The sequence below is a fragment of the Calliphora vicina genome, chromosome 5 (genome assembly GCF_958450345.1).
Source record: "Calliphora vicina chromosome 5, idCalVici1.1, whole genome shotgun sequence".
Classification (NCBI taxonomy): Eukaryota; Metazoa; Arthropoda; class Insecta; order Diptera; family Calliphoridae; genus Calliphora; species Calliphora vicina.
Window position 1 is genome coordinate 21980104 of NC_088784.1, and position 22413 is coordinate 22002516.

Here is a 22413-nt window from a genome sequence, read left to right on the forward strand (position 1 = left end):
ACTACGGTCTAGTCTGTCGGCGCACATGTTTGGTCTCAACAAACCCGTTAAGCCAACATTTAGCGTAATAAGATGCGCGAAACGAAGACTGATTTCCAAAGTAAATTTGGATAATTTGGTAGCTTTATTAAAGCGTAAATCTACAAGCATTTTTTTATTAATTTATTTTCATCACTTAGGTTTTTGACAACTGAGTTCTAGGTCTTTGACCGTGGAGTCTCCGATCTATGTGTATTTATCTATGGAAGATACCTTGATTTTGTTTGGGAATCCAGATATTGTTAATCTGAGGAAAGTATGTCTGTTTCTTAAGTATATAAAAATAATCTGTATGACAATATCCAAACACTAACCACTCACTTTAACACCTCCACTAGTCTATACTTATTAATATGCATTTATATAATAAACTCAGACAAATCCTTATTTATCTCGAATGTTTCCTTATAAATACATTCCATTCCAGTCCATGCACATGTCTGAATTTAATTTGTTTAAAAGCTTTAAGTTAAAGCAAAAACTTTATACAATGTACTCGTAGTACTCTATGTACATTTTAAATAATAAATATTATTGTTATTAACATTATTATTGTTTCTGGCCATTTATTAAATAATAAACCCTCCCGCAAACACCTTTTCAACACACATAATTTTGCACACATGGATTCACCACCATCATTTAGATTTTTTTTTGATTTGGATTTGATTTTTGTTGCTTTTGTCATTGCTGTCAGTCAGTTAAATATTACGTCAACCTGATTAATTTACATATAAAAAGAAGACTCTTTTCTATTTGCTTGGTAGAGGGATAAAAATTAAAAACAAACTCAAGCAAAGTCTTATAGAAGTGGCAAGGAAACACAAAAACGTTATTAAAATGATTAAAGTTTTTCTGATTTTTCATTCGTGACTACGACCATAACCCTACATCCATGATAGACATAGAGGCAGGCAGGCATTGCTGTCAAAACAAACCTCAGTAGTGTCTTTGAAACGTTTAGGAAGTTCACATCGTGAATTAGCAAATTATAATCGGGTTTTTTGTTGTTGCCTTTTAAGAACAATTAGTGCATAATTTCTGTCTAACAGATCAATTCATATATTCACAACAATAACTAACAATATTTAAAACAATAAATAAATAAATGTGTGATTATGACTGAACTTGAAAAATGTTTAACAAATTTCTCTTATTGCTGTTAATTTATTTGAAAACAAATAAATACAATTAAGTTTAAAGTGCCCTTAACCGGCGACTAGTGGTAAACATATGGGCGTATGTGTTTGTTTATATTATTTAATTAAAAAAATAATCTATAACAAAAACTGTGGACGTACATATTTGGATATAATTTAATGGAAGGTTACGGTAAGTCTTGATATAGGAAACCAATGAGTCAAATATCTTAGAATCTGAGCGATTTTCTAGACGAAAATTTTTTCAGAATCAGAGAGATTTTCTGGACGAAAATTATATAAAAATTTGAGAGATTTTCTAGATGAAAATTATCTCAGAATCTGAGATATTTTCCGAATAGAAAATCTAGATCTAAGAGATTTTCTAGACGAAATTTATCTCAAAATTTTTCAGAATCAGAGAGATTTTCTAGACGAAAATTATCTCAGAATCAGAGAGATTTTCCAGACGAATATTATCTCAGAACTGAGAGATTTTCGAGACGAAAATTTTCTAGAGGAAAATCATCTCAGACTTTGAGAGATTTTCTAGACGAAAAATTATATTAGAATCAGAGACTTTCTAGACGAAAATTATCTCAGAATCTGAGACTTTCTAGACGGAAAATTATCACAGAATCTGAGAGATTTCCGATCCAAAAATTATCTCAAACTCTGAGTGATTTTTTAGACGAAAATTATCTCAAAATTTGAGAGATTTTCTAGACGAAAATGATCTCAGAATCTAATAGATTTTCTAGACGAATACTATCTAAGAGTGTGAGAGATTTTATAGATAAAAATTATCTAAAGATGATCTCAGAATCTGAGAGATTTTCTAGAAAAAAAATATCTTAAAATTTGAGAGATTTTATCAGAATCGACAGATTTTCAAGCCGAAAATTATCTCAGAATCCGAGAGATTTACTAGACGGAAAATATCTCAGAATCTGAGAGATTTACTAGACGAAAAATAGTCCAGAATTTGAGAGATTTTCTATCCAAAAATTATCTCAGACTCTAAGAGATTTTCTAGACGAAAATTATCTCAGAATTTAAAAGAATTTCTAGACGAAAATTATCTAAGAATGTGAGAGATTTTCTAGACGAAAATTATCTCAGAATCAGAGAGATTTTCCTGACGAGAGATTTTCTAGACGAAAATTATATTAGAATCAGAGACTTTCTAGACGAAAATTATCTCAGAATCTGAGAGATTTACTAGACGAAAAATAGCACAGAGTTTTAGAGAGTTGGTAGACGCAAAATATCCCAAATTCTGAGGGAGTTGCTAGACGAAAATTATCTGAGAATCTGAAAGATTTTCTAGATGAAAATTATCTCAGAATCTGAGAGATTTCCTTTCCAAAAATTATCTCGGACTCTGAGAGATTTTCTAGATGAAAATTATCTCAGAATTTAAAGGAATTTCTAGACGAAAATTACCTAAGAATGTGAGAGATTTTCTAGATAAAAATTATCTGAAGATGATCTCAAAATCTGAGAGATGTTCTAGAAGAAAATTATCTCCGACTCTGAGAAGATTTTCTAGAAGAAAATTATGTCAGATTTTGAGAGATTTACTAGACGGAAAATATCTCAGAATCTGAGGGATTTATTAGACGGAAAATATCTCAGAATCTGTGAGATTTACTAGACGAAAATTATCTCAGACTATGAGAGATTTTCTAGACGGAAAATGTCTCAGAATCTGAGAGATTTACTAGACGGAATATATCTCAGAATCTGAGAGAGTTTCTAGACGGAAAATATCTCAGAATCTGAGAGAGTTTCTAGATGGAAAATATCTCAGAATCTGAGGATTTACTAGACGAAAAATATCTTAGAATCTGAGAGATTTTCTAGGCGAAAATTATCTCAGAATCTTGGAGATTTTCAGACGAAAGTTAGCTCATAATCTGAGAGATTTTCAAAACGAATATTATCTTAAAATTTCTGAGATTTTCTAGACGCAAAATAACTATGAATCTGAAAGATTTTCTAGACGAATCTAAGAGATTTTCTAGAAAAAAATTATCTCAAAATTTGTGAGATTTTCTGGATGTAATATAACTTAGAATCTGAAGGATTTTTTAGACGAATCTGAGAGTTTTTACAGACGAAAATGATCGACGAATCTGAGAGATTTTCTAGCCGAAAATTATCTCAAAATTTGTGAGATTTTCTAGACGAAAATTATCTCAGAATCTGAGAGTTGGTAGACGCAAAATATTTCAGAATCTGAGAGATTTTCCGTCTAGAAAATCTCTCATAGTCTGAGATAATAACTCAGGAAAATAACTCAGAATCTGAGAGATTTCCAAGACGAAAATTATCTCAGAAACTCAGACATTTTATAGACAAAAATTACATCAGGATCTGAGAGATTTTCTTGACAAAAATTATATCAGAATCTGAGAGAGTCGCTAGACGCAAAATATCTCAGAATCTGAGAGAGTTGATAGACCGAAAATTTTCTCAGAATGTGAGAGATTCCTTAGACAGAAAATATCGCAGAATATGAAACATTGTCTAGACGGAAAATTTCTCAGAATCTGAGGGATTTCCTAGACAGAAAATATCCTATAATCTGAGAGAGTGGCTAGACGGAAAATATCTTAGAATTTTAGATAATTCCTACTTGGAAAATGTAGCAGAATCTGAGAGATTTTCTAATAAACATCCAACAACTAAATGATGATTGTTCTTGAAACAATGTATTCTCAAATTGTTAAGATTCTTGTTCACATTTTATAAACACTTATTAATCTATATTAATTTCTTAACAGGAAGTCTATTTTTTCATTTTCATGTAAATATTTAATAAGGAAATATGTAGTTTAGATCACTTATTAAATTACAATACATTTTGTATTAAAATGCAAATTAGAAATCAATAAAATTGTAGTTTAAGAGTACGTCATTGATATGTTGTTCTATTGATTAAATGTTAATTATCTATCATATGACAAACCTACACATCCCAAAGATACGCATTGTTGCCCAGTATTTTTTTGTTCAATACAGCTGTTGACTATTAAAAGATATCTCATCAATACCTGTATCATGGGGCTAAAAAAGAACACAGCTAAAATTGCAATTAATTGTAGAAAACGACAAGTAACCTAAATACATTGTTATCCTGTATAATTTACTAGGTGTGTTCATGTACTTAAGTAAAATCTATTTTAGATAGTTTTATTACTTAGTATTATCTTAAAAATTTCATTATCTTTGAAAGTATTTTCTATAATTATGGTGTCGGCATATATCAAACCTAATATCTGCAAAAAGTTGGTTATTACTTTTATAATCAGATTTCATTTAATTGACAGCTCCTTAGTCACATTACTTGAGGACACTTCTACTGCCGCACTTCAATAAAACTTAATAAATTATAGCAGATAATAATAGTTTAGTAATCTACTGCAGGTACTACATGCGTTAAAATTGTGAAATGAACAGAAACCCCCTTCGATAAGAGGGACATTTTAATTAATTGTATGAGTAATCGTATAATCAAAATAAAATTATAAAAACAAAATTATGATTAAGCCAAATATGAGAAATAATAAAATGTACATAAATACACACATAAATATATTTATTATTCTAAAAGATTGAACTGTATATTGGGGCCTTTAATCAATAAACTTTATGTTTAATTGGGCATATTTATGATGGCAATAAGCCACCTGTGATTTTCATAAAAATTGTACTTAGCACGAAATACACGTAAACGTGATTATAGATAAATGGCGTCTCCACGTGATCGTGTTTACTTACAAATATCTTTATCGCAGTTGAAGCTCAAGTGTTGTACATCTATGGTTGACCCTTTAAACGATCAGCTGTAGATGGATCAAAATGGTTTAAGAGGGTAACATAGAATGGGAGATTTGTATTGATATTTAGTATAATATTCAATTGATCATTTGTATCAATGACCGTCATATAGTGAACGTGGAATATGGAGTATGTTATTTTAATTCAATCTATTTTGTAAACTGTAGCCCGTTTCTGTATTTCTCGAATCGTAAAAATTCCGAAACAAAATATGTTTTTTCTCGCACAAGTGTTTCTGTATCTTGACTTTACGAGAATTATCTGTCATTTAAATAATTTTCCAGCAATTATTGGAAGGATGTGAGAAAAAGTGTTTCTGTAACAATATTTTGCGTAAAGTTTCTCACAAGAACTGTCAAAACAAGTCACAATTGAAATTGGTGCGAGAAAACCAAAATTTAACAAAATATTGTTATTTTTCTTTTCTTTTTTATAAATATGGAGACCAAATCAGCCGAAAAGGTAAGTAACAGAGTTTAAATAAAATAATTATGTATATACAGTGGTTGACAAAACAATGGAAACTTTTCCAAATATTTCATTAGTGGACTAAATTCTGAAATAATTTTTTAAAAAATTTTAACATTTTTGTAGTATTTTATTTGTATTTATTTGTACTTTTATTAACTTAATTTAACATAAAACAAAGGACATAATTAATTAAATTCTAAAAATGAGTAAACAAAATTAAAATATGTCTTTATTACGGCATTGACAAAACAATGGAAACTTAGGTATTATTTTAACATATATGGTATAAACTTAGCAACAACTCAATATTTTGTTGGGTATCCCTTATTTTTTATAACTGCTACACATCGACGATGCATTGAACTAATTAAAGAGTCAATGGTCTCCTTTGAAATATTTTGCCATTCCCTTATAACCGCCTCCGATAAATCTTCATTCCTGGTGTAATTTTGGGTCCTTATTTTACGATCTACAATTTCCCATAGATTTTCTATGGGATTGAGATCTGGCGATTGGGCAGGTCACTTCAAAACACGTACCTCGTTGGATTGTAACCACTCGGTTACAACCCTAGAGGTGTGTTTCGGGTCGTTGTCGTGTTGGAATCTCCAAACTGGGGGCATATTTTCCTCAGTGTATGGATACATAACATCGTTTAATATGGTTCTGTATCCTATACCTGTCATGGTATCTTTTATAATATGAATTGGGCCCATACCTTGCCCTAGAAAAACATCCCCATACCATAATATTGCCACCGCCAAACTTTACAGTCTTATTTGTGTACTTTCGATCTAATCTTTTTCCCTTTGGTCATCTTACAAATGTTCTCCCATCACTGCCTCTTAAATTGTATTTGGATTCGTCGGAAAAGAGGACAGTATTCCATTTCTGTATCGACCAGTTTAAATGATCCCTGGCAAATTGTAGACGAGCAGAACCGTTCTTTTTAGAAATTAGTGGTTTTTTCACAGGGCGATAGCAACCAAGACCAGCCTCATTTGCCCTGCTGTTCGAGTACTTATTTCTAATTTTAGGCTATTAACAACCTCTTGAGAAGTTATTTTTGGGAATTTCTTGAACTCTCTCGCTATTAAATTATCTTGTCTAGGAGTAGTCTTACGAGGTAATGTTGAGTTTTTACAGAACCGGTCTCACGAAATTTCTTTATAATTTTTGAAACTGCTGATTTATTTATTGAATATTTGTCACAGATACTTTTTTGTTTTAAACCAGCTTTAAAATCGTTAATTATTTTATTTTTTAAGTCTTCACAAATCTTAACTTTAGCCATTTTCGTTAACTTTGAAAAAAGCAATTATGCGAAAAACTTAGAAAAAGAAATTGTGAAAAATGACCAGAATTTAAAAATAAAATAACTGTAAACAGGATGCTTTTTACATAGTTCTTTTAAATATTATTTTCGTTTTACACTTCTTTCTTGCAGATGTTTAAAAGTTTCCATTGTTTTGTCAGTAGCGAAATAGTGAATATTTTTAATTATGTTGTTTGTTTTTCAGTTAATTTATATAAATAAAACTATACAAGTAAAATACTAAAAAAAAAATTTTATTTTAAAAAAATATTTTAAATTTTGGGCTACATATGGAATATTTGGAAAAGTTTCCATTGTTTTGTCAACCACTGTATATACACATGTATGTAAACTATAATGTGTTTGTAAAATATTTTTTTAATTTTAATAGAAAATAGAAAGAATTTCTAAACAGCAAAATTATGAAGATCAATAAAACGCAATTGTTATATTTTAGTATTTAAAATTGGTTTAGAATTTCATTCACTGTTTTGGTTTAATTATAATTTATTTCTTTTGTTAACGTTTCGCTTGCATTTGACACAAAATTACTGGAAATATTCCAGTAAGATCAGAATCAGTGTTGTGTGTATTCGCATTCAAATACAGAAACACTTTTTTTCTTACACATCGATAAACGATGGAATTTTTTGTTTCACACTTCATGTGAGAAATTTTACGATTCGAGAAATACAGAAACGGGCTACTGACCAGCTATTCATTATGATTTTTATTTCATACTAGCTGATCGCCCCTGCTTCGCTCGGTATCTATATACTAATGTTAGTTCTTCAAGTTTCTCCAAAAAATGAAAAGGAGGCAACATATTTGAATTTTTGAATTTTTTTCTTTACAAAACATCTCCTTAAAATTTCGAATCGAATAAAAAACCAAAGTTTTCCAAAGTTGTTTTTTTAATTTTTTGTAAAAAAAATGTTTTTTTTTTTAAATTTTTTTATTTTTTAAATTTAAAAAAAAAAATTTTTGTTAATTTTTTTTTTAAATTTAGCGAAAATAAACTTTTGGTGAAATTCGGGTTAAAAAATATTTTTTCCGATTTTGAACCATTGTAGGTCTAACTTATTATGGTCGTTGCAAAGGTCTTTGAAATATCTATCATTAGATATCCATATTGTCTATATTAATGACTTAGTAATCCAGATGTAGGTCAAAAATCGAGGTTGTCCTGGTTTTTTCCTTATATCTCAGCCATTTGTGGACCGATTTTAAATAGCAACCGAGGCGGAAGAATTACGGAGATATTGATCTCCGTGTATGTAAGTTATTTGGGGGTTTCGGAAAGTTGATTTTAACAGACAGACAGGAAAAAAATTCGAAAAAAAATTTTTTTTTAACTAAAAGTATTTAAAATTTTTATTTTGAAGTACAATTTGGTGAAGGCCTCTGGCTATGCCCCTTGTGGCTATGAGTTCCAATCACTGCTTTAAATTTTAGTTTAAAAGTAATATCTTCATTTTATTGTGTGTATGACTCAAAAATGCGGGATTTAGTGTAAACAACAAAGTTTTTTTTTGCTTTGAAAATGTTGAATTTTGTGCCAACAAAGCGTCATATGCGGGAAGTTTTGCTTTACTTCTTTAATCTGAAAAAATGTGCCGCTGAAGCACATCGATTGCTCACCAATGCTTATGACACGGAAGACAAAGATCGCCAGCCATAAAAGTTTGAAGAACAACAATTGGAGGCATTACACCATTAAGATTGTTGTCAAGCTCAACAAGAGCTTACAAAATCTTTGGGAGCTACTCAAGCAGCAATTTCAAAACGTTTCCGAGTAGCAGGATTAATGCAAAAGCAGGGAAATTGGTAAATGAAAATCATTTTTGCACCGAATCATTACTTGCGATGAAAATTGATCCATTACGATAACCCGAAGCGTAAGAGATCGTATCTGAAGCCCGGCCAACCATCCGAATGGACGGACACCAAAGACAAATACCAAAAGGGTCCTATATATTATGAGCTGCTGAAATCTTACCACACCATCACAGGGAACCTGTACCGAACGCAACTGATTCGTTTGAAACGAGCATTGACCGAAAAACCCCCAGAATATGCGGAAAGACATTAAACAGTAACATTCCATCATGGCAACGCTCAGCTACATGTTGCAATACCTGTTTAAAAGTATTTAGAATGAAATGTTTTGGCTCACCCTCTTTATAGTCCAGAATGTGCCCCGTATCCCAGAGAGAATGCTCTCTCTGGGATACGCTTCACTTTGGAACTGAGTATCAAAAAAAAATAAACAGAGAATACCTTTATTGCATATGATGTCGCTATATTTATGTTGTTTTTGGAGTTGTTATTGCGTTTGCTTCACACTCTCTCTCTATCTTTCAATATGGCGACATTAAAACAGTGATGTTCAAAAATAAAAATGAAGATGTATTGGTGAGAGAGCTACCCAGCAAACATAATGTCAAACACTTAAAATAATAACAAAATGAAGAAAGTTTAGATTTAGAATTTTTGTCAAATAAAACCAATTTATTAAATGAATGTAATTTAAATTTTAAGGAAATGAAAAAATATACATTGTAAGTCCGAAATTCTCTTAAATTTTGTATTTATTTTTGACTTTGTTTTATTGTGTTCAATTGTAATTGAAACGCGTGTGTTTGCTATGCTTCAAACAAAAACAACCAACAACAATGCTTAATAAATTTCTGAAAAAAATTGCGATAGTCCGCCACATGTGGTTTCTTCGCATTCTCAGCGATGAATGAACAAAAGTTTTTAAAAGAGCATAACAAATGTGTGGAAATTTTTCAAACAATTGTTGTATGGAGTGAACATCACTGCATTAAAATAATAGAGAAAGTAAAGAAAAAGAGGAACAAACAAAGAAAATCATTTATGTATCTTCACACATAATTGATTTGCCATATTTTACTTTTTGAATAGCTTTGCAAAAAATAGCGTTAAGTGCGAATAGTCTTGCAAAATTTCAAATGTTGCATTTCCAATATTTCGAGACTATTCGAGACTTTATACTGAAACTTCTGAAATACAACTGGAAATTGTGTATTTTCAGTTTTATTCAATCTAAATATCATTAATTAAAATTTGTCTATATTATTAGCAAACAGATCAGTCTGCTGTTTAGCCATAAACAAACAATTATTATTGCACTTTACAACTATTGGCAACTTGTTGTTGACTTTTTTTCTTCAAAAGATCAGGTGCTTACACACTATTAACTGATAAAGCAATGAATCATAACCAAAGGGTGCCTCAGTTAATAAGTACTAATTATAGCAATCTATATTACCAGTACTATTTTTAAAAACAATTAATAATGCAATGAAAATGTTGATGAAATATGTAATATTTAGCACCTTTATAATATTTATAGGTCATGCTAAACTTAACAACAATAATAATGACTGACTCAATTGTCGATGAATTAAATAAATATTTACAAATAAATATTTGTAAATATTTGTACTAAAAATAACTTTGTAACTTAATATAATAATATTAAAGTAATTAAAGACGTCACCTGTTATGACAAGTCTGATAGATTGAACTCTTTCTCTTTAGGAATAATATTTACAAACACAAGATTGCTTTTAGATAAATTGAGGGACATAAAGACAAACCAATAAGAGACAGAGATAGAGAGTCTTAAATATTAATAAACTTTATTAAATTTTATATTTATGATTTTGTTTTTTTTTTTGTTGGTGGACTACAGTTATTGTGATTTGTTATCTCAAATCATAAAGATAAATATAGAATTATTATTAATAGTTTTACACCACTTATAGTTTCTAAGTAGATATAAGCTGGTGTCTGCCTGGCGGCTTGCCTTATCAACAGGGCTGCGATTTTCGGGCAAATGCATGTTTGTTATCAGTAACCCAAAATCAATTTTGACCAATTACTTTTCCGAATCAGATGATTTGCAACAAAATGGCATCGATTTGAACCATCCATCTCCGTTTAAAATCTTCCACACTTTTGGACATCTTTTTTGTGCTCTTCAAATCTCTTTTAACAAGAGCCCGATATCTCTTCACTGGCCGTAGCTCCATGCACTTTGCCTCTCTTTTTTACAAATACCACATTATTGTTCTTGTGCCACTCAAGACCTTGCTTACCATAGTGACAGGATGCCAAATAAGGCTAAAAATAAGTGGACACATTCACCCCTATCGCGAATCAATATTTCACATGAAATATTTTCCCTTTTCCTTTTTTCGTTCATCAACTTTGTTCACGTGAAAAAATTCCCCTTGTTGTGAAATTTTTAGATGGAATTGTGTAAACAATAAACAGCTGCTACGAACAAAATCAACTATTGTGAATGTAAAGTTCATCGTGATATTCCCGATAGCAATTTTCCCTTCGAGGGAAATGGATATTTCATGGGAACAAAATTTCACATGTTATTGCCGATAGGGGTGATTAAGAATTCTTATGAATGGAAGCATCCTTTTTTGTAAACTTTCCTTGATGTAAATTTCGAAATTTATAAAGCACTTTGCGGAATCTTTTGCCACAATTGCATATAGCTTGCCATACCAAGAACTTTTTGGGACAATTGTTTTTTTATACCCTTCACCTTCGTGAGAAGGGTAAGTTTGTCATTCCGTTTGTAATTTCCACAATATAATTTTCCGACCCTATAAAGTGTATATATTCTAGATCCTTATAGATAGCGGAGTCGATTAAGCCACGTCCGTCTGTCTGTTGAAATCAACGATTCACGATTCATACATCAATATCTCCGGAATTCTCCCGGCTCGGTTGCTATTTAAAATCGGTCCACAAATGGATCAGATATAAGGACAACCTTGATTTTTGACCTACAGTGGTTGACAAAACAATGGAAACTTTTCCAAATATTCCATATGTAGCCCAAAATTTAAAATATTTTTTTAAAATAAAATTTTTTTTTTTAGTATTTTACTTGTATAGTTTTATTTATATAAATTAACTGAAAAACAAACAACATAATTATATTCTGAAAAAGGGAACAAAATTAAAAATATTCACTATTTCGCTACTGACAAAACAATGGAAACTTTTAAACTTCTGCAAGAAAGAAGTGTAAAACGAAAATAATCACCCCTATCGTGAATCAATATTTCACATGAAATATTTTCCCTTTTCCTTTTTTCGTTCATCAACTTTGTTCGCGTGAAAAAATTCCCCTTGTTGTGAAATTTGTAGATGGAACAAAATCAACTATTGTGAATGTAAAGTTCATCGTGATATTCCCGATAGCAATTTTCCCTTCGAGGGAAATGGATATTTCATGGGAACAAAATTTCACATGTTATTGCCGATAGGGGTGAATATTTAAAAGAACCATGTAAAAAGCATCCTGTTTACAGTTATTTTATTTTATTTTTAAATTCTGGTAATTTTTCACAATTTCTTTTTCTAAGTTTTTCGCATAATTGCTTTTTTTCAAAGTTAACGAAAATGGCTAAAGTTAAGATTTGTGAAGACTTAAAAAATAAAATAATTAACGATTTTAAAGCTGGTTTAAAACAAAAAAAAGTATCTGTGACAAATATTCAATAAATAAATCAACAGTTTCAAAAATTTCGTGAGACCGGTTCTGTAAAAACTCAACATTTAGGTGGAAGACTACTCCTAGACAAGATAATTTAATAGCGAGAGAGTTCAAGAAATTCATAAAAATAACTCCTCGAGAGGTTGTTAATAGCCTAAAATTAGAAATAAGTAGCCGAACAGTTAGTCGCAGGGCAAATGAGGCTGGTCTTGGTTGCTATCGTCCACTCATTTCTAAAAAGAACCGTTCTGCTCGTCTACAATTTGCCAGGGATCATTTAAACTGGTCGATACAGAAATGGAATACTGTCCTCTTTTCCGATGAATCCAAATACAATTTAAGAGGCAGTGATGGGAGAACATTTGTAATACGACCAAAGGGAAAAAGATTAGATCCAAAGTACACAAATAAGACTGTAAAGTTTGGCGGTGGCAATATTATGGTATGGGGATGTTTTTCAGGGCAAGGTATGGGCCCAATTCATATTATAAAAGATACCATGACAGGTATAGGATACAGAAGCATATTAAACGATGTTATGTATCCATACGCTGAGGAAAATATGCCCCTAGTTTGGAGATTCCAACACGACAACCACCCGAAACACACCTCTAGGGTTGTAACCGAGTGGTTACAATCCAACGAGGTACGTGTTTTGTTCGCCAGATCTCAATCCCATAGAAAATCTATGGGAAATTGTAGATCGTAAAATAAGGACACAAAATTACACCAGGAAGGAAGATTTATCGGAGCTGGTTATAAGGGAATGGCAAAATATTTCAAAGGAGACCATTGACTCTTTAATTGGTTCAATGCATCGTCGATGTGTAGCAGTTATAAAAAACAAGGGATACCCAACAAAATATTGAGTTGTTGCTAAGTTTATACCATATTTGTTAAAATAATACCTAAGTTTCCATTGTTTTGTCAATGCCGTAACAAAGAAATCTTTTAATTTTGTTTTCTCATTTTTAGAATTTAATTAATTATGTCCTTTGGTTTTTGTTAAATTAAGTTAATAAAAGTGTACAAATAAAATACTACAAAGATGTTAAAATTTTTTAAAAAATTATTTCAGTTTTTAGGCCACTAATGAAATATTTGGAAAAGTTTCCATTGTTTTGTCAACCACTGTATATCTGGATTACTAAGTCATTAAAGACAATATGGATATCTAATAATAGATATTTCAAAGACCTTTGCAACGGCGTATACAAGACCAAAGTAAGTTGAACCTACAATGGGTGAAAATCGGAAAAAATATTTTTTAACCCGAATTTTTTTTTTCACCAAAATTTTTTTTCGCTAAATATTAAAAAAATTTAAAAAACAACAAAAAAATAAAAATTTAAAAAAAAAAATTTTTAAAAAAACAAATTTTGTTCAAAAAATGAAAAAAACAACTTTGGAAAAAAACAAATTTTGTTTACCTAAAAATATTAAAAAATTTTATTTTGAAGTATAATTTGGTGCTCTCTTACTTGTTTTTTTATAAAACTTGATTTCAATTTCCGTTACCTATTTTTAGCAGAGTTTCCTGTCAAGAACTTTTAGAGCCTTGTATGTTTTTAAACCTGCATTGGCTTTAACTTTTCTTATCAAATAGTCCCGAGTACTGAGCTAACCGAGCTGCTTTCCTACGGGATGTGTTGGGAGCTCTTTTGAAAATGCTTTCTATTGGCTTTAGAAAAATCATATTGTTACGTTTTAACCTTTTCAAAACACTGGTTTATTTCCTTTAAATAAACCGGATACTTTTGATTGCAAATAAAAGCCGTTTAGTAGTTTGAAAATTGTAACAACTCTTTATTTCTTTAAAATGTACAACAACAACAGAACTAAATAGCCACTCAATGTTTTTTATACACGTTTATAAATTCTCAGAATTACAGACACAATTTATAATGTACACGAATTTACTTGAAAAACACAACACACTTTAAGGCACTTAGATGATGTTTATTCGAAAAGCGTTTTTGATAAACTCACTAACGACTGCAACCTCTGCTACTATTTATAACACTGCCACCTGCACTCTAGATTTCTCTTTAACTGTCTGGAGGTTTATAATACATACGTCATCTGTGGTGTACTTTCTACAATGTTCTTTAACTGAATATTCGAAATCGAATACAGCGTTGCCAACTTACGGTCAAATCAACTGAAAGCTTTTATTAAATAATGTCCACAGATATGTTACAGTTTTACCCTAGGTCTCCACGTAGCAATTTTTATTGCTAAGCTCAAACAATAACGTCGGCAGAACAACAGCAGAGTGATTGCTGATTGCTTTAGGTGGAGAAAACGTTCGTCACAAATACAAAATTTTCAACGAGAGATGTTCTATGAAAAACAGTGGTTTATTTTGCGTTGAATGATTTTTTTCACTAATTTCATTGTTTTTTTTTCTTTTGGATCTTAAATAAATTAAATATGTATGAATTAATCGCACCGAATCATAGAAAGATGAAATTTTACATTAATGACAACTGAACTGACAGCTTATTGCTTAGCAATAATTGCTCAGGCAATCAGTAGAGCAATCATTGCGCAATGGATTGCTACATATGGCAATTTGCGGTCTACATTCGCGAATTTTATTGACGCAATCAAATTTGACAATTGCAGCAATAAATATTGCTACGTGGAGACCTAGGGTTACAGCACTGTTATTTGAAAGCATTATGCTACTTTTAAATCAGCCGTTAAAATCGTTATATTTGAATTCAAGTACAATTTCGTAACAATATGTTATTCATTTTAATCAGATTCACAACAAATTAACATAATTGGCAAAAGTTTTAAGGAAAAACGTTTGTTAAGATTTTTTCGATCTCACTCCTTAATTACAAAATCGTCGTTCAAAGTCGGCCAACTTTTTGTAAGAATAAGTTGGGTTTTGTTGAAAATATTTATCAATTTTAGTATGCAATTCTAATCTGATTAACAACAAATTAACATAATTGGGAAAAAGGTTTTTTTCGATCTCACTCCTTAATTGCAAAATCGTCTTTCAAGGTCTTTTAGCTTCAATGCGTATAGTACCCAATTTCCCTGCTTTTGGATGAATACTATGATTTTGCAAGCTCTTGTTTGAGTTTGACAACAATCATAATGAAGTAATACCTCCAATTCTTGGTCTTCAAACTTTTTTTGGCTGGTCCGAACCGCACAAACCATTAGTTTCAGTACATAATCTACTATTGCTGCATATTTTTGAAATATTTTTTGTTTTATAGAGAATTTATTTATGTTTTTAGGAATACAATATTATTTCTGCATATTTATGGATTAATATTACAAGTTTTATGTGCATATTTTCATTTTATTTTAATGCATGGAAATCTCAGCCCTGCTTATTAATATTTAATTTCCACTGAGTGTAAAAAGAGATCTCTACTCTCTATCTTTGTTATTCTGCTTTGTTTTGGTAATTACAACATAAAAGGACCCTTCTATTTACACTTATTTGTTGACAAATGTCAATAACATTTTAGGTGTTAGTGTGTATGCGATAGAAAGGGGAGGGAGAGAGAGAGAAATATGTTTGTGTTTACTTGGGGGAAATGCATTTAATTTATTTTACATTACACAGTCTTGTTAATAGTAAAAAGAACAACAACAACGCATGTACTTGTTAACATGTACTGTTTAACATTAACAGTCAGCTGTTATCATTGCGTATTTTACAATAATAACAATATTCTCAGCAAAGACAACAACAACAAAATCAACAAACCAACAGTATTCGTATGTTTATTGTGCTGTTGTTTTTGTAATTGTAGTATTTTTTTATCGATGATAAAAACAAAAGTTAGTAATCATAACATTAAACTACTTATAATAGTGGTAATGGCACCTTTAGCAAAATATTAAAGGAAAAAACAAAACAATTTGAAAGAATTTGTGTTTAGTAAGCAAACGCGCATCATTAGATTCACCACAACGCGGCTAAAACTAAATAAAAATTTCAATATTAAACATAAAAAATAAATACAAAATAAACTCGGGTAAAACTAAATTTGTTAAACAAATAATAAATAAAAACAAATTAGAATTATTATTTTTGAGTGTAAGTTCTGAACAAAAACAAACCGTAACTAATAAGGAATTTTAAACACAATTAGAAAAAGACATAAAAGTAAAAGTAATTGCCAAAAAACTAAATATAAACCAAATTTTTAATGCAAAAAACGTTTGAATAGAAAAAAAAAATAAAATTGTTTGTTTGTTGTTTCTTTAATAATAAATTGTTAAGAAATAAAATTGATTCAGTTTATAAATATCAATCATTTTGCTGAATATACACTGTGAATAATAATACAATGGAAACTTTTGTAAAATATTTTTAAAATTTAACAAAAATTTTCCTTAAAACTATAACTTTAAAGAATTCGATTTCTATTAGGTTTTAATTAAAAGGCCATAAAATAAATGGAATGCAAAAAACGTTTTATTTAAAATTGTTTTATAATCATAAAATTTCAAAAATATTAAAAAAAAACGTATAAAAATTTACATAGTTTTATAATGAAAACAGTTTTATGACAAAAAAAACCGAAAACACAGAATTCCATTCCAATCGAAAACCATAAATCAGGCAGAATTTGACCGAGGGTTAAGTAGGCTTTGAGTGACGCTGTGGTTTGTGGCTTATTCACCACAAGAAAAAGTCTAACGGGGTCAAATCATACGATCTCTAAAGCATACTTTAAGATAAATATTGAAATTATGGGACAAGAATTTTTGTTTAAAAAATGTCGGTAAAAAGCAAGTAAGAAGGCTATATTCGGCGGTGCCGAATCTTATATACCCTTTACCACATTATATTTGTTTTAATTACACTAGTTTACAAGGTTTTTGCTCATGAATTGAAACATATGGGGATGTATGTATTTAGGTCTTCCAACTTCGGAAAAAATATTTTAAAAAATCCTGGACGTCAAACTTTTGAGATATTTCTTAAAAACTAAACATATAAAAATGTACATTAAATTAGGACAAAAAAATTAAAAGTGAAGTGTTTTAGTCTTTTTTTATAATTATTTTCATTTGTCTCCCTCACGACACTCCAACAGTAGTTTCCTAGCATATTCTGGTTCCAAAAACCTTGATAATTAACATCGAAAAACTTCAAATCTTGATGGGAATGCTCTCCATGTTCGTCACTCAGTGTCCGAGGTTTTCCGGGAAAAAATCCACATGAGAATGTAAATAGTGAATTTTGAGGGACATATTTACGCCCATCAGTTCAAAATTATGTAATAAATTCGCAACAATATCTCTGTAATTTTGACTTTTATTATTCCCCAAATATTCTTGAACAACAGGTTTAAAAGAATTCCATGCTGCTTTTTCAACATCGGTTAATAGACACTCAAATTTGGTATCACCCAAAATTTTTCTTATTTGAGGACCCACAAATATCCCTTCTTTTAATTTAGCCAAAGAAAGACTCGGGAACACACTGCATACATATTGAAATGCTGGTTTTGTCTTATCTAAAGCTTTTACGAAATTTTTTAAAGTAAATAAGCATTTTGCAGTGTTTGTGTTAAGGAAAACCTCGATTTGACTGAATAATTTTTCCGAAAATAAAACAAAAATGGTCTGGGTTTATTTTACATTTTCTATAAGATATTTTAAAATAATTTTTACTTTAGAGTTTTGTACTTAATAGCGATTTATTAACGTTTATCTACAGGAAAGATGTCCTTTTAAACAGTATTTATTTTTTTCTCGTTAATTTTTGTTGGAATTTGTCAAAATAATACAACTCTGAAAGTATCTGGTAGCTTCTCCAGAGTGTTGAGTACCCAAAAACGATGTAAATACTTAAATACCACAATTAGGTACACTACAGTATGCATTAGTAGTACTCAGGGCATGTGAAAAATAAAAACCCATATACATATCTCAAAATTTTGACGTATAGGTGGGAAACAAAAAATGTTCAATTAACTAGCGTCCGTAGCTCTTCTCAAAAATATAAGTTTCATTCCATGAGCAAACAAAAATGTTTGATTTGTAAACTAGTGTTATTTTTAGGTAAAAAAAATTTAATTTTTTTGTTCAAAATTGTTTTTCAAAATTTTATCAAAATTTTTTTTGGAAAATGATTTTCTGAAACAAATTTTTTTGATGAAACAAAATTCGGGTTAAAAAATATTTTTCCCGATTTTGACCCATTGTGGGTCCAACTTACTATATGGACTTGTAATGGACATTGAAATATCTATCATTAGATATCTATATTGTCTATATTAATAACTATATTATAATCCAGATATAGATCAAAAATAGGTAAAAAATCGAGGTTGTCTCGGTTTTTTCCTTATATCTCAGCCATTCGTGGGCCGATTTTGTCGATTGTAAATATCTACCGAGGAAGAATTTCCGATATATTGATGTATCAATCATGTTTATAAGTTATTTGGGGGGTATGGAAAGTTGACGTCAACATACAGACGGACATGGATAAAACGACTTCGCTATCTATAACGGTCCAGAATATACATACATATATACTTTGTGGGGTCGCAAATGAAAAATGTAGAAATTACAAACGGAATGATAAATTTATATATACCCTTAAAGGGGGGGTCAGACGGCATGTATTGCTTGTGTTTTGTGCCATGTATTGGGACATTTTTCCATATGTAAACATATACATACCGTGTGATCCACATGAAACTTTGTGTATGTAAAATACATGTGTATTACTCGTGACATTTTTGGCAATTATAGCATGTTCTATTTTCGTGTGTATAACAGTGTTGTATTTTCAAATACAACACACAAATTATAATAAAATAAGTTTCATTGCATTAAATATATTTATTGTGATTTAAAAATGTTTTAAATAAATATATTGTTAAAAACAATAAACATATAAACTTATAGAGGTTATGTCACATGCAATTACATATGTACGTTTGAACGTGGAAATTATGAATCGTATGTATAATGTGAATTATGACATACACATGGAATTCCATATGTATCGAATACATGTCCCAATACACAAGCAATACATGCCGTCTGACCCCCCTATTACCACTCATGGTTAGGGGCAAGGCATATTTAACCAGGTGGCAGCGTAACGCCAGCTGACTATTTTTTGCTGTACTCGTGCTTTGCCTTGTGAAATGTCAAAAGCTTGTTTACAAACATTTTTAAAAAGATTATTTTATATTTAAATAAAAAAGTGAGTATTTGTCACCGCTTTATGTGTATAAAATATTTAAAAGTGTTAAAAAAAACTATTTCATTTATAAAAGTGCGTTTTTGTGAATTTTGACACTTTACACGGTTTTACACAAACAAAAATGACTATTGTTCTTGTATTGTTGTAATTGTTGTAGTTACATTGCCACCTTGTTAATACATCTTGGTTAAAGGGGTCAGACGACATGTATTGCTTGCGTTTTGTGCCATGTATTGGGACATTTTTCCATATGTAAACATATACATACCGTGTGATCCATATGAAACTTTGTGTATGTAAAATACATGTTTATTACACGTGACATTTTTGGCAATTAGAGCATGTTCTATTTTCGTGTGTATAACAGTGTTGTATTTTGAAATACAACACTGTGTGAGTGCAAAATAAAAACACAAAACAAAAAATAGTAAAAAAAATCATAACAAAATAAATTTCATTGCATTAAAATATTTATTGTGATTTAAAAATGTTTTAAATAAATATATTGTTAAAAAGAACAAACATATAAACTAATAGAGGTTATGTCACATGCAATTACATATGTACGTTTGAACGTGGAAATTATGAATCGTATGTTTAACGTGAATTTTGACATACACATGGAATTCCATATGTATCGAATACATGTCCCAATACACAAGCAATACATGCCGTCTGACCCCCCTATTAGGGGTATAAAAAAGGTGAAAAAGAAATTTTAGGGGGAAAAAAGTTTGGTTATAAATAATTTTGTAGAAAAAACTAAATTTGGTGAAGCAAAATTGTGGTTGAAAAAAAATGTTGGTAAAAATTAGTATATCCGCTATATTCCAACACCACAAATAGATATAAGCATAACTCCACAAATTCCTTGATTTGATTTACCTATATCTCGATTTCTAAGTCATGTATATAGACAACACGGATATCAAATGAAAAGCATTTCAAAACCCTTTCCAACGACATATCGTCTTAAACTTTTTGTAAACAAACTGTTTAAATTTTGTGTGACTTAAGTCACACGTTCATTTACTGATAAAAATTTAAACATTGTTTTGATACAATTAATCGTAAATAAACATAACCACATTGAAATTGTTTTAATTTTAGTTAAGCCATTTTGAAGTACATAGTTGCCCACTTCTACACTCAACAAATCACTTGAAATTAATAAAAAATCAATGCGAATTTATTTCAACTGACTCTGCTCATATGATAACATTGTTTTATATACATATAAGAATTTTAGTCCAGTCACCTGTCAAATTCCAAAAAATCTGGGGAATGCGGTCAATTATATAAATATGCCTTGATTAAAAGGGTCTACAAGACTCGACAAAGCCGAATATAGAATTCTTACTTGTTCTACATGAATTCGTGTACCCGCTAAAAATTTTACTTAATATGTATTTAGAAAAATATTACTCATACGACTCGTAGTTCCCCTATTTTTTTGGACAACTCTTGTCAATATTCACACAACTATAACTACCATGAAATGACATTTTCACAGAAAAAGACCGCCATTTAAAAAAAAAAAATACAAAGAAACCTATGAAAATCGACAAGTTTTCCCCACATAGAAGAACTTTAACAAATTCGTGTGCGTAATATCTGCCGACAAAACGATGGCTTGTCAAGGCGTGGTGTTAACTTCTTATAACATTAATAAGTTTCTGAGAATATCATTAAGGATTGGCAATATAACAGAAATTTTGGGTGTGGCACTATATAAATCTGGAAGCTAAAATGTTTTTGTGAATAAATATTAAAATGATTAAATTGAAAATCTCTGTTTTACAACAACATTGAAAGGAATTCCCCTACTGTATGTTCCTAAATAATAGTTTCTATCTTGCAGGCTCTTAAAAAAATAGAGCGCTACTTTTCTCCCTATTTCAATAATCTATAAGTAACGTTACTGATTCATCATCGCACAGCCCAAACGACTGAAGCTAGAATCATGAAATTTTAACTGTGGGTTCCTCCCTCCCCAAAACGATCCGATAAGAAGGGATTTTTTGGAAATTCGAACGTTTAGGGGTCAAAAGGGTAAAAACGGGTAAATTCGGTAACCTTATATCTTCAAAACTAATAAAGATACAAAAAAACTTAAAATTGCATGATACTCCATTTAAAAAATAAGCTGACAGGTATTTTCGTACTTTTTCGAAATTCGAACCTTTAAGGGGAGAAAACGGGTAAAAACTGTATTTTGGTACTTTCTTGGCAGCCAATGTATCTTTTAAACCAATAAACATAGAAACAAATTTTAAATCATATTCTCTACTTATCAAAAAATAAAAAATATAAATTTGGTACTTTTTGGAAATTCGAACCCTTAAGGGATACAAATTGTGTTTATTTTTAGTACTTTTTCATAAAATATGTTTTTCTATAATTTGACATAGACATACGAATATTTTATTATGAACTCCCACCACGATGCGGATTTTTATTTGAATAAAATTTTACCACCGCAATGGGGATAGAAAAGGTACCAAAAAGGGGATAAAATCGGGAAAATATATTTTATTTGAAATTATTAAGCCAATTTTGATAATTTTTTTAACATTGGCTACTGGATTCATACAAAAATTAACTAACAGGGTGTTACTTGGAACTCGAGTAAATAGGTCTATTGGGCCAAATCCGGGTAAACAGTTTGTAATTTTTTTAAAACATATTTTTTCTTGGGTACATTAACACAGATTTCAATCGTTTGAGACATGTCTGTAGCATAAACAATTTTTGCAAAATGGAGTATTTTTAAATTTCAAGCTTTAGGGGTGTTCAAGGAGCAAAAGGGAAATTGGTACTTTTCACCTAATGGTACTTTTTTAAT

At 30.2% G+C, this 22413-nt stretch overlaps 1 protein-coding gene across 2 annotated transcripts in view; it reads left to right on the top strand.

Moving 5' to 3' along the window:
* Positions 1–1350: 1350 nt before the first annotated feature.
* Positions 1351–22413, top strand: part of Fa2h (Fatty acid 2-hydroxylase) — a 41344-nt gene continuing 20281 nt past the window's right edge. The window contains exon 1 of one of the 2 annotated variants that reach the window (XM_065513630.1): positions 1351–1371. The gene's annotated coding sequence lies outside the window, so the exon portion shown is untranslated. Of the gene's footprint in view, positions 1372–16411; positions 16434–22413 lie in introns of those variants that run through there. The other variant, XM_065513629.1, reaches the window with a different exon arrangement.